We start from the raw sequence: 14,813 nt of genomic DNA, 5'->3' as shown, positions 1-14,813 counted from the left end.
TTTTAACTATTATTACTATGCAACACTAAGAGCAAAATTTCATTTATCTAAACATCTGTGAAACATCTGCTATAGAGCCACACACGAGGATAATTTTATTTTGAGCAGAACAAGCAGAAGCCATATAGTGTAAGGATGCTTGAAGGGAGAATGTCAATGTAATGGGCTGGAATGATGATGATGAGCAAAGTTTTTCAAGAACTGGATCTGGTTTAGTTTTAGCAATATTAATAGTATGAAAAGTGGACAAGGGGTAACAAAACTTGCCAAGTACACTGTCCTCAGTATGGAGGAGACTGTCACACAGGGAGAGGGAGTAATGAGGACAGGAGGAATCCCAATGGAGTACCATGACACATGAGGACATGAACTTCAACAATAGTAATAAAAATGTGCACTGCAACCTGAGAGTTCCTCAGCTGGCAACAAACACATAAAGCAATCTGTGGATGTGTGTGGATGCACATGAGTACTTACATGAACGTGTACACTTGTGCATACACACAAGAACATGTGTATTCACAGATGTCTCCACAGCTTGCAGCCATGACAAAGGCGAGTGAAAGGTTGTAGTGACTCCAGCAAAATACACATTGTCCTTGGGGTCTCACACTGTTCCAGCCGCCTACATACAAGAAAGCTGAATTTAAGCTGACTAGGTGTGCCACAGGACAGAGCTTTTTAGGATGAACAGAGTGTTCATCATTCTGTTTAGTAGAGAGGACAGGACAACTTGGTTTGCTTCACTGAGCAAGACATGCAGGAAGGACAAGGCTCCTCTACTTCAGATGAGCAAACTCTGGAAAGGGAAAAGCTATTTCAGATAAAATACAACATTGGTACAACGACAACAAAAGGCACAAACCAACCAGAAAAAAATGAGATTTTAAATCAGGAAACTGTTTCTAACCACTGGAGCCAACAAAAGCCACAAAGTGAGGTCAAGGCAGTCTCAAGGGAAGAGACAATCAGAGAACCTTTCTGGATTGTACTCACAGGAATGTCACGGGCTCAGCAGGCATTGCAGATGATTTTGTGGTTATAGCTGGTGATGTCTAGGTGAAGGGTGCTTCATTCTGTGATGATACCAAGGTAAATTTCAAGTGACCTCAATTCCATGGAAAACACCTCATGCAGCTCTGTTCTCCATAAATCAGTTAGCATACTAAAATGCGTTACAGGAAGAAATCTGTTGCCTAGGACCTTTAATAAGGCTTAAATGTGCCCTCTTTAGTCCTGTTGATGCCTGTTTGAAATATATAAATAAATAATCAGTACATCAATTATTTCTATCTATTTTATAGCCAAAATGTAGAATACCTCTGTCAAGCACCCTTGCTTAATTTCTATGTGGTATCTAAAAGGGAATTAGAAAACTAATGAAAACTACACTTACTATTTAACAATTATATTGAAAAAAAGTCTTGAGGACTCCACAGCAAACATTACACAAAATTACCAAGAGATAAAGGAAGCATAAATAGCACTCTGTTGCAAGGGGCACTAGTGTTTTCTTCAATATTAGGGAAATCATTAGGGCATCTTACCCAGCTCTTTTTGAATGTGGATAATGGTACAATATCCCTGTTGTATTTGAGACACATAAAGTTATCTAGAAACTGCAAACTCTTCTTTCAGATCAACCTTCTTGGACAGAAAGAGGTGTACAAGAATAACAAGAACTGTTAATCATAACTGACTGTGTCTAGCCCTCTAAAATATTTTTCTTCTGTTGTGAGCATGAGTGACTTAATTCTTTTAGCAATTCTTATTTATTATAATGTAGAACTGTTTTAGCAGGGTTGGTGGAGAAGCTCCAGTTTTACATCCAAGAATGAGAACATAATTAAATCCACTATTTTCAACAGAAAATCATTAAAATTAGCCTATTTCCTTCATGTCAGTTAGCTATGAATGGATTTAAATGTCACTCTTTCACCTTTATTCAAAATTTTCTAGGGATTTCAGCAGATCTGTTTCAGATCAAGGAATTCTGAATGATAATTCACCTCTTACATGGGGGTATCTAGACACAAAACAATGGCAGTATTTCTCTGCATGCAGAGGAGTAAATGGTGCCTTCTAAATGCAGAAGGAGTACCTACAAAATCTTTATGCCAGCAGAAGCCTAAACACATCCTTACACACCTATTTAACCATTTCTTCCTAAAGTACATCATTATTATTATAATTATTATTATGATCATGTTAACAGAAAGTGAAATATTTTTTAAAAGAGGAAATTATTTTCACTTAAATTAATAGCCACACTTTGATATATTTATTTATTTATTTATACATAGATGTGTGTATGTGTGTGTTCAGTGTCTTCTCAGCATGAGTAGAGATGCGTGATTCAGTGGAGTCAATTTTTCCTGAGAGGTAACTTCTGGCTCTGTGGCAGCTAGTAATAACAATACTGTGCTCTGGAGTGTTGTTACAATTACAGCTCTGAAGATGTCATGATGACAAAAGTTAAGATTTTTGTATATATTTATGAAATTCTACTTATCTCTGTGGGTAGTAACATATCCTCAGGTACAGAAGAAATGTCTTCAGTGCATTAATATTGATAGTATTATTTATGTCTTAGAATTATGAATTCAGGATGTTAAAAGAAAATATCTTTAGTACTGAGAAGTGGTATGTTGCTTCAAAGATAATCCTCTGGGGATAGATCCCAAATGTCAGCTTTATAAAGCTTCACACAGTGCATAAATGTAAGACCAGGAGGGCTGCAGGGACTGAGGTAAAGAAGCTGCATTGTAAATACAACTTTGCAAACATGATTCTTATCAAATTTTGTTGATTTATTTGGACTTTGTATTTTACATCTTTCAAAGGGTGGAAGAAGTTGACACAAGACTTGGTTCCATCTGGTTCGGTCTATAAAACTGGAGATGTGAGTGCACATGAAACATAAGAAGGGACCCCAAAAAAGATTGTTTTTCATCCTTTGTCTTTTTTTTTTTTTTCTCTCTAAAGGACAATTCAGTGCTGTCTGAACTGGACAACAGCGAACCCCTACAGTCATAAGGATCTTCTCACACCTGAAAATACCACCACTGCTACTTATTTTTCTCTGCAAATCCCTGTTTTCCTGTTGATCAAGCTGTGCTGCAGAGCCACCAGAGAGAAGCACCACAGCTGGCTAAATTTGGACCACTTGCTGTTCTTCAGATGGAAAAAAAAATGGGAAAAAATGTGCTCCCAAATTACTGTTTCTTTTTCCATGTCCTGGTCAAATGCAAACAGCTGCACACTGAGAGTCACAACATTATTGTGCACTATTATAGACCAAGAGGAGATGCTGAGATCAGCTCCGGCACTGGCCCAAGGAGGCTCACTCAGCAGCACACAGGGTGTGACTGCACAAAGCACCCCAGCACCCCTGGGAACACTCTTGGTTACTTTTGGGCAGTGACTGAGACCCAACAGCTCTAAGAAATCTCTAAGAAAGAATTTTTAAAAACCCTAAAATGAGTAATATTAAGCTCAAGAGGCACTGACACAGTTTGGGAAACAGCAAAGGAAGAAAGCATTTCAGAGAAACTGCATGGCAAAGGAATGATCCACATAAAAGCAGAACACTGTCCTGAAAACATGTTCAAGGGAAAAAAAATAAAAATACAAAAAGAAGGCACAGAACTATTAGATTGAAAACAAATAAGTATGACTAGAAATATAGATTACTACTATCTAAACAGGAAGTATATCACTACAGGGGAGAGAAACAGTTGCAACAAACCTGCAGTTTGTTGTGGGAGGATCTGAAGCTTATATAGGGCCACATAAACAAACAACAGGAAACTTGGACCTTTTCAGCTGAATTGCAAACTCTTCTAACAGAGCAATACAAAGGGTTCATGTCTCTAAAGGTTTTTAGGGGAAGTCAGCTGGGAGTACCCTAGACTGTACCGGGAGCAGACAGGGAGATCTGCTCAGCACCCCCTGCCAGAAATGAGGGCCCTTCCCAGCAGAGGCAGCACACCAGGACAGCAAGGGGTACCAGCTGATGAACCTTCAGCACCCAGAAACAAGGGCAGTGCCAGCTGTGAGCTTGTCCTGCTCACACAGGGCCAGGCAGCCATTGAAACCCAGGAGCACATCCCCAGCCAGGTGCCCCACAGCACCCCCATTTAAGCAGCTTTTGGGACACCCAAAACCACCTGAGAGTGAGCACCTGACACTGGTGGCACTAACCAGGGAGATGCCTCTCCTGATTAATCAATAACCAGGGAGTGACAAGAGACCCCGGGTGGATGCCTTGGGGCAGGGGGAGGAGGAGTGACCTTGTGGGGCAGTGCCAGGCAGGGCCCTGCAGCATTCCCAGGGCACGGGGTGGCAGGGGGCTGTGCCACTGCTCGGGGTGCCCATGGGGCCATGAGGGGCACTGCCCTGGGCAGCCTGAGGCAGCAGCTCCGCTGTGGGCACAGAGGGTGCCCCACAGGAGGGGCTGCACGTGGGCACCTGTACCCTCACACAAAGCATGGGGGGTGTAATGCACACTGCCTGCAAGGGGGCTCTTAGATGCTGGGGATATAAGGGCACACTTAGAAACCTGCAGGCATTTATTAACATTTTGCAAGTGTCTAGTGCTGTGGTTTATATGATATGTTGCTGATAAGAGGTTAAATATGCACTGCTAATAAATCAATGAATTGCTTTAATTTCACTTGGACTTAAACCATGTAAGCTGGCCAGTTTTTCCATGCAGTAGGACTCCATGTGCCATTGGTGCTATATGAAGCCACAATTAGTGGCAACACTAATTGTGACACTAGGAACACTGACTTCCACAAGCAGTTTTAGCTTCTAACCTACCTTCCAATGTTCTCCTGATGGTGATCACTGGAACTGTGCACAGTGCTCTTTGTGTCAAGCTCCAGGGTAATTCTTTCATGGCTCAGGTTTCAAAGAGACATTTTGTCTCTTTCCAATTTCCTGGAGTGGTTGCACAGTATTGGATTATTTCAGATGAAAGTTTCAGTAGTGAGTAAATGAACTTGTGATTCTTAATGACAGCTGTGAGAGCTCACATCTTTGCTACTGTCATTGTGGTGCTGGACCATGACTGAAAGAACAACCACAATTTGATCTGCTGGAGAAACGCAGAGAAATGCAGACTAGCAGGGGCTGTGTGCATATTGTAAAGGTACCTAAAATAGATGTGAGCCAGCCCTCAATCTCAGCTGACTGCTGGACAGCTAAAACTCTGATCCAAAGCAGAACATCTTCTAGATCATGAAATTATAATTTTCATACCAAAAAGTGTGAAAGAACACTGCCCTGTTTCTATTATGCAGCACTATGCTGATGCTGACACTCTTCTGGGTAAATGTCAGCGTAAGCTCTGCATTGTGGACATATTTCAATGATGCTCTTGAGTATATTACTCAGGGAAATTAGGAAAAAGACTACAAAAGAAGAATTTCAGGTCTCAGAATGTTATGTTTCTGGTCAGGTTTCATAAAAAGGATCCCAAATCCCAGCAGCTGGTGATAAAAATCTCCATTACAGACCTAACTAAAATAAATAGGCAAATCTGTATGGTTCAGATCAGCACATGTTTGCCTGAGTGAACCATCACAATTGATCTACACAGAGAAGAAAAGCAATCAGAAGACTCTATCTCATTGAACACCTTATGAATATTTCTACTGCATTAAAAAAAAAAAAAAAGATAGAAGCTTGTTTTGCTAACTGAATTCTATCAGAGGAAAATGATGCATTTCTCAGGCCACTATGAATTGACTGGAAAACTACCAACATCCACCAAACATACGGTTTTACGTGGAGTTGAAGAATATGCCCCATCTTCCATTCTGCTTCCCAGTTCAACAGTGAATTTTCCCTAATTTGTTAGCTACAAACATGAAATGTACTTCCATGTCTCCTGCCAACTGGGAGCTGCTCTATTTGAGCAGTGACCCCAGAACACCCCATAGCTCCCAACATGGATCGACTCGCTCCCTTGGGCCAGAGGTGCTCCCGGTGGCGCTTCACAGTCCAGTGATCGCCAGCTGCAATGGCTGATTTCCTATTCTATGGAAACAGCAGCTGGAAAATCAATAGTTCTTTGCTGATTAATAACTGATTTTTCCACTGATCAAAATGTAGCATTGGCTCCACTGTAGTAGGCAGCACAGGTCACGCATGGCTGCACTGTGCTTAATGTGCTTCAGTGTGACAGAACTGAAAATTCCTTCCTTCCTTCCTTCCTTCCTTCCTTCCTTCCTTCCTTCCTTCCTTCCTTCCTTCCTTCCTTCCTTCCTTCCTTCCTTCTTCTTCCTTCCTTCTTCTTCCTTCCTTCCTTCCTTCCTTCCTTCCTTCCTTCCTTCCTTCCTTCCTTCCTTCCTTCCTTCCTTCCTTTCCTTCCTTCCTTCCTTCCTTCCTTCCTCCTCCTCCTCCCTCCCTCCCTCCTCCCTCCCTTTCCCTTCCTTCCCTTCCCTTCCCTTCCCTTCCTTCCCTTCCCTTCCTTCCCTTCCTTCCCTTCCCTTCCCTTCCCTTCCCTTCCTTCCTTCCTTCCCTTCCCTTCCCTTCCCTTCCCTTCCCTTCCCTTCCCTTCCCTTCCCTTCCCTTCCCTTCCCTTCCCTTCCCTTCCCTTCCCTTCCCTTCCCTTCCCTTCCCTTCCCTTCCCTTCCCTTCCCTTCCCTTCCCTTCCCTTCCCTTCCCTTCCCTTCCCTTCCCTTCCCTTCCCTTCTTTCCTCTCTTCTCGCCTCACAATTCCATTCCTGAAGCAGGGTTCCAGGAGTGCAGGAACTGCAGGCGTTGCAGGAATTGCATGAACTGCAGGAATTGCAGGAACCGCGCAGCTCCCCCGCCCCGCCGACCCCGCCATGGCCGCCAGGTGGCGCTGCCGCCCGCCCTTTGCGCCTCGCCCCGGCCAGGGCCTGAGGGACCCCGGCCCTGACAGACCCGGCCCAGCCCGGCCGCTCCGCCGCTGGGCCCCTCCACGGTGCGCTTGAGGACAGGGTTTTATTTTGAACAGTTTTATTTATGTTCCCATCTGTTTCATCTCGCTGTAGGCGTGAGGAAGCTGCAGGACATGTTCCGATCTTCCCAGGGAGGTGGTAAAGGGAAGAGGATGGTGTGGCAGATAGTGCTGAAGGCCTCAGCTCAGGCGATGTGGGCTCTGGCGCTTCATGCATTGTCTGAAAAATGGGGGCTGGTGCTTCTGTTTGGGCACAGCAGCGCCCAGGGCCTGGCAAGGAGGCTGGCCAAGTGCTCCGGCATCCTGCGGCTCTGAGCGGGGTTCCTGTGCTCCGAGGCTGAGGAGCTCTTTGGGCAGGTGAGCCTATGGAGCCCCGCTTTGCAAAGCTCAGTGGCAGGATTTCACCAGCCCCGCTTTGCAAAGCTCAGTAGCAGGATTCCAGCAGCCCTGCTTTGCAAAGCCCAGTGGCAAGATTTCAGCAGCCCTGCTTTGCAAAGCCCAGTGGCAGGATTTCACCAGCCCTGCTTTGCAAAGCTCTGTGGCAGGTTTTCACCAGCCCCGCTTTAGGAAGAGCCTGCCCACGCTGAGGCACACGGGGGCTGCAGGCACCACCGCTCCCCGTCTGGCTCTGGGGCATCCAGCCGTGATGGACAGCTGGAGCAAATGGCTCACACGGATTAAAGTCAAGGCTGTTAGACCACCTAAGCAAATATTTATTTAATATGAGCCCTGTAGTTTGCTGAGGGTTTCCTCTTCTGAACTCCAAGTACGTCCCTTGCTTAAGTGTGTTTTCTTGCAAGGTATCCAGCATGGATAACCAGAGAGTTCACAACCCACATCTCAACACACATCAACACGAGCTTATTCAGCTTTGCCATTTCAGACACGCTTCATTTTCCATTTGATTTTGTTACATTTTATCCACCTGCCTGTGGTTCCTATAATACCTTTGTCCAGTAGTTCAACGAGCTCTTTAGCACCCGGATTTTTCTTCTTATGGAGGTGTTTATAAGGCAGCTCTGGATCTCTCTCATAACCCCATCAGCAGGAAGGCTTGTCCTGTGCTGCAGGGCAATCCCTTCGAGCCTTGTGTCAGCTTCATGAGGCCTTCTGCACTGCTTCCAATTTTTCAGCAAATGAAAATGACTGCCCTCACTTCTTGCAAACAGTGTTAGCGTGTAACAAGCCAAATGGAAACATGCTCTGGGATGTAAAATCAAAGGTCCTGATTCCTGTTCACATTGGAGACCTCTAACTAACTCTGGCAAATTACTTTTCATTTAGATCCAATGTACAGCTCCCCTAAAATGTTGGTGTTGGAAAGGGGCCAGACTGTAAATAAGAGTCGACTCTCAATTATTTTTATTGACTGAATACCAAACCACTGGCCGTACCTCTAGGGTTACTGCACTTTTGCTCCTTTGCTTTATTAGACTGGCACTCACATACCAAGAGCTGTCTGTGCACACCTCCTAGTATTTTATGGTGAAATACAAAGATTTATTTCCATCTTGTCTTATTTAGTGAGAGCAAAGGTGCAGTTCCTGAGGAGGCTGCTGCTCTGTGTTGGATTGGATATGGGAGACCTGAGAGACTTCTCTCCAACCCTACCTTGGCATAACTTCTTTCACTCCTTCAGTGGATACACATGCCTGATTTATGTCAGCATTAATAAAATAAGAATCAGATCTGCTGCTTGTGCCCTAAATTTCCATTACCCCGGACCACCTGCTAAGATATCCTTGCTTCTGCATGCAGAAATTTCTTTTGTTCCCTTTCAATACACCATTAGTAACAGCTAAATAGGGGGGCTGAAAGGCGATAAATACATCTGCATTTCTAAGCATGGCTGATGCTTTCTTTCCTTAAAATTACTAACATGTGGCATCCATTTGCCTGAGTCATTAATTCCCCTTTTACGGAGACTGCCTCTGTTATTTTTATGCTTTGTCCTTGATGTTTGCTTACACTGTCCCTGTTTTCCATGTCAGAGAGCACAAGGTGCTGTACCCCATTAAGGATGAGTAATACACAGACAGAGAGGAAAAAAGAGAAAGATTAAACCAGAAAGAAATGCATACTAAAACCATCACAGAGTACTTAACTGAAAAACCCTGCTGCTCACATGAAAGCAGTCTGGGAAAGGAGACTATTAGAAAATGAATGCACATGACTGAGGTGGAAATACAATTAAACCACCAGAGTAAAATAACAGAAAATGTAGTAGTAAGGTTAATAATAAGCTCCCGTCATGAAAGCACAAAGTGTAGAAGGGAAATTACACTGCCAGTCATCATCTCTTTATTAGGAAACTCATTAAAAGCAGAGCAGTACCACTCCTCTTAATGGAAAATTTGGATGGGCATGAACAACACCAAACTGGTAAGAGGAAGCCATGTCCAGGAGAGCTCTACACAGATTTAAAGAAAGGACAATCCTGCTGCAGATGCTAATGCAATATTTTCATTAATTGGTTTATGCACTTACAGTGCATGTGCATCAAAGCACAGCTTATTGCTCACTACTACTCCCTTGCTTTCCTTTTATCTTATTTTGCCTCACCTACCTTGCAATTTAAAGCCCTATATTTCAATTTCATGACAGGACAATCTGTAGCAAAATCTTTGCTCCTCTCTGCTTCAATCATCCTGGCTCATCTGATTCCTTCTTCACCAGTACTCAGCTCTCTTCATATTGCCTGTCCCAGTTTCATGCTTTGCACTCTGAAGTTGTTTCCTTCAGTTTATTTTCCCTGCCTCTGCCTTTATTTAGAAGCTGGCCCAATGCACTTGGCTCCTTGTGCAGCTGGATCACCTTTTGCCAGGAGTTGGGGGTGTTAATAGATGGGAGAAATCAGGAACCTTGTGGTGGGCAAGAAGGGGACAGGGGATGGGGATGTGCATAAATGTGGCTGCCTGCACAGCTTTTGCCCAATATAAAAGTCAATAACAGTGAAATAAAAATTTTGATGAAAGCAACACATTTGCAAAAGCATTTCAGGTCTTTTATTGAAAGTGAAAGCTCTGTCAATACAATTTGCTGAGGCTCAGAGACCTTTAAATAATTAGAATAACTCTTCTGCATCTAATTTGAAAAGTGCAAGGGTTGCCAAAATAGATGTTGTTTCCGTGTATTCCTCTGTGGGTATATATTATAAGCATACACTCAAATATGCATTCATATTGGGAGCTTGTAATCCTTAGCTGTAATTCTCCAACTACAAATTCCCAAGATAAGGATACCAGTATAAAATTCCGCCTTTTTCTTTCATTTTTTACCATTACAATAATGTTTAAAACAATATAGCTACAGTGCCAAGTGACAAGTCATCTACATTTGCTTTAAACCCAAATGTTAAGCACATAGGGAGGCTTAAAAATACAGAGTTGGGGCTGAGTGCACCATTCCCAATGACCTTCATAGCCCTTCCAAAACCTTCTTCAACACTGTTAAAAGTGCATCTGCCTTCAGGAGGAGATTCTCACATTCTGTGCACTTTCTAGATGTAGGAAACTACTGTCTCCATGTTTATCTGCTGTGCCATTCTGTACTTTCAGATGGTGAATACTGTCATGCACTGATCCATGGCCACGTGCTTTGAGGTGTTCAGGCATGACCTCGCTGGTCACAGCCAGTGACACTCCGAGGGGCACCTTCTCTGGTGTGGCCTCATCCTTAGGCCACATCCCTTCAGAGGTGCAACTACTGCAGCACAGACATTTCAGGTGTCCTGCACCCGCATTCACCCACACTGGTCAGAGTCTCTGAAACTCAAGCTCTCACCAGAATCCCAGCCTGTCCAGTATGGCAGCAAACAGCAGCAATGTCCTGGCCATCAGCCAGCCCAGGCTGTTATCACAATGTGCCCAAGCACAGCAGAGTAAGATGATAAGCAGCACGGCAGCACAGCAAGCAGTGAAAGCAGAAAGCCGCCACTAACGAGCACTCGCTCCGATACACAGGCAGGCAGGCAGGCGAGCCTCATGGCAGGCACAGCAGCCTGCCCATTAACAGCCAAACAGCAAGAACAGCCACAAATTCAATCCAGCACATTCGAATCAAATCTGTCATTAGCGTGGGCACTTTGAGCCCCATGTTGGGCACCAAAAAGAAATGTTGTGACTTAAGCCCAGCCGCCAACTAAGTTCCACACAGCTGCTTGCCCCCTCACCTCAGTGGGATGGGAAAACAATTGGAAGAGTAAAAATGAGAAAACTCACAGGTTGAGATAAAGACGGTTTAACAGGTAAAGGAAAAAGCAAAAGCAGGAATTCATTCACCACTTCCCCTGGGCAGGCAGGTGTTCAGACATCCCCAGGAAATCAGGGCTCCATCACATGTAGCACTGACTTGGGAAGATATTCCTCTAAAAGTCTCCCTTGCCTTTTTCTTTCCACTGCTTTACCTACTACTTTATATATAGCAAGACACCATGTGTTGGGTATGGAATATTCCTTTGGTAGTTGGGGTCTCCTGTCCTGGCCATGTCCCTTCTAACTCTTTGTGCACTCCCAGCCTCATCAGTGGTGGGGTAGGGTCAGAAAAGGCCTTAACACTGTGCAAGAACTGCTTGGCAATAATGAAAACATCCCTGTGTAATCAGCTCTGTTTCCAGCACAAATCCAAAACATGGCCTCAATCCTGGCTACTGTAAAGAAAATTAACTCTACCCCAGTCAAAACCAGCACAACACTTTGAAGAGGGGTCTCATTTATATATAAATATATATATATATGTAAAGATTACATCCATATGTGAATGGAACACTGCATTCAACAAGAAAAGGGGTAACTTAACACATGGACAGTGGGGTTGAATGCTCCCTCAGCAAATTTGAAGATGATGCCATGTTGAGTGGTGCAGTTGACTCACTGCAGGGAAGCTATGGCACCCAAGGGGGACCTTGACAGGCTTGAGAAGTGGCCCATGCAAACCTCATGAAGTTCAACAGGACCAAGTACAAGGATGTTTCATCATTGGAATTTCTCAGCTCAGGCTGCAGGGGGCTTTGAGCAATGCAGTCTGGTGGAAGGTGTCCCTTTTCACAGCAGGACAGTTGGATCCTTGAAGATCCCCTCCAACCCAAACTATTTTATGAACATCAGATATGTAATACTCTCTCTCTAGCTGCCTTTCCTGTCCTGAAGAGGGAGAGAATCTGACTATAAGGATGTGGAAAGCCAGCTGGAGCTGTGACTTCCCCACTGCTTTCACCTCCATTCCTGTCCAGGATGGTGAGGGAGCATGGACTTGCACACTCCACTGGTGTCCCAGCACAGCAGGTCGGGTGAGGAGGCTGCCAAAGGTTAAAAAAACAGTCAGACCCAAGAGAGGAGTGAGGGAGAAATTCATGAGAGCAGAACGGTCTAATGTTTCACAGTATCTTGCTTTTCATGTGGGGGATACTTATACAGGAAGGGTGAGGGTAAGCGGCAGCTTTGTTTCCAAGAGCTGCCTTTTACTCCAGCTGTTTGTTGGACTTGCCACTGGCAGGATTTGGTCTTGCATGCTGTTTTCTCTTTTGATTTTAGCTCACTGTGCCCTGGGGGAGCCTTGGAGAGCTGCATCCCTTCCCCCTGCCTGCCTTTATTGCTGGTGCTCTCTGTTTTCCTGCAAATCATTTTCTCTGCTGCTGCAATGGGTTTTCACACTTTGAATTCCTTTCTAAGGTTTTCAAGGCTGCGATGGCCCCCAGTAAGAGATCCCTGGAAGCAAATGAGGTTGTATCAACCAAATGAGTTTGTATCAACCAAACCTGGACAAAAGGAAGTGTAATCAACACTTAAAGTCATCAACACACAGCTCATAGCAGCATGGGGGTAAAGCCAGGTTTTAGCCTTCAGCTCATCACAGGGCTTTCTGTAGGGCTGACCTAACTGAGCCCCCCACAGAGTACATGGATGCCATCAAGCTCTGTTCACCACAGGGATCCTGGTACCAGCAGTGGGCCCTGCAGCCAGGGCTGTGGTCATCCTCCTCCTCTGCTGTGCTCCTGGCCAGCCTGACCCCTTAAAAGGCAGGTCACAGAGGAATGGGCAGGGATGTGAAGGCACAGGGTGCAAGGGAATGATGCCCCCTTTTAAACACACTGTAGACATGTAGGCTGTCTCCCAAGAGAAACACCAGAACTACTTGTTCATAAACTAAGGGAAAGAACTAAAATGGCTGGAGAAAGCAGACTCCATATTTTATTTAATACCCTGGTGATCAGTGAAACCTCAGTTATAGAAAGAGAGAAATGCAGGGTCAGCAGCTCCACAGCATGGGAGAGCTCTGAACAACACTTCCCATCATATCAGGTGGGAGCACCAGGTGATATGAAATCCCTTCCTCCTCCCTCTCTGGCCCTGTGATTCCCGCCCTCACTGCCATCCACCCGCTGGCATCACTTCAGTCAGTCTATAGAAATCACAAATTCTATAGAACATTACAATTTTCTATAGAAATGACAATTTCTTTCCTCCCTTCATTCCTGGCATGACTAGCACATATCCTCATGGGGAGGCCATGCTTCTGGAAGGTGAAAAAGGTAGGCTTGAGGCATCTCAGCTGGATTTGGACTGAAGGTAGTTGCTGAGCTACTCAAAGAGATGCAACCGGTTCATTGAATCCTGGAACTGGCACATGGGGATGCATCCCCACTTTAGGTGTCAACAAGATGGTGCTGAAGATCAAAAAACGGGTTTGTGGGTGGCACTGGATAACAAAATTGTGGTTAGGAGAATCAGACCTTTCATAAACGCTAATCCTAATAGTAGGAAAAGGGGAAGAATCCCTGGTGTGCATTTCAATTGACTGTATGGTAGCATAGCCTCTACATTTATTTCTCCTTCATTTAAGCTTAAGCTTTAGGAGAAACACTTAAAAACATGTAAATAAGAAGTGACAGAATGCAGACCTTAAACACCTACTCTGATAACCTAAAAGAAGCTTTTAGTAGAGGGGAAAGTAATCCTCTGATAGAAAATAAACCTTAGGGAGAAAAAATATGCAAAAGCTGAAATTCAAGGGTGACAGAAAAGGGTATTGGGATTGAAATAGGATCCAGAAATCATTCTTAAAATAAAAAAAAAAAAAAAAAAAAAAGCAAAAAAAACCCTGTCAAACCTAAATTGTGCTGGTATTTGCAGTCCCTGAACAGCTCCATCTTCCCTCTCCTGCAGTGGGTGAAGTTCTCACTATATGGCCTTCTTTACTATGAAATTTAAATTACTTAACTATAAATTGCTTTCCAAACAATAGCACCTTGTATTTTAGTCAAAGTCACTGGTGATATTTCTAGGTTTCCTAGAAATGCATTCAGAAAGACTTCTATTGATTTAGACCTTCACACAGATCTATTATTCTCAGCAAAATTCTCCAGGGGGTGACGTTTGTTTTTCAGACCATGCTCATGCCTAACAATCCTGCACCAATCAGATAGGGCATTTGACAAAAGTGGCTTGGGGAAGACAGAGACATGGAGAAAACACTGAAAGAAAATTGTATTATTCTGGATGTTTAATTTGATTTTCTTCCTCCTGGTTTCACCCCTGGACCTTTTTCTGGTGCGAGGCTGGGATGAGTAACAGAGCCTGACTATGGCACACACATATTTCACACTGAATTATTTTGGCCCCAACCTTGCCATGAGCCTTGTGCAGGTGTAAAAATCTGTCTGCATTTATGGACTAAGGAGTCCATGTAAGGTCAAACCCTCTGCAAGTTCATGCAGGGAACCTCTCAGTTACCTGGAAGAGTCCTCAGCTCTTGGAGGAAGGAGCAGAGCTCCGAGGAGCTGCAGAGAACAGAAGCAACTACAGAGGAGGGAGCTCTCTGCCAGCCTTTTATGCTCTGCATTAAATGAGCACTGAACACAACTCTGTTTTGGGAAGGTTTG

The sequence above is a fragment of the Zonotrichia leucophrys genome, chromosome 3 (assembly GCF_028769735.1).
Source record: "Zonotrichia leucophrys gambelii isolate GWCS_2022_RI chromosome 3, RI_Zleu_2.0, whole genome shotgun sequence".
NCBI lineage: Eukaryota > Metazoa > Chordata > Aves > Passeriformes > Passerellidae > Zonotrichia > Zonotrichia leucophrys.
Note: the sequence above shows the minus strand (reverse complement) of the source record.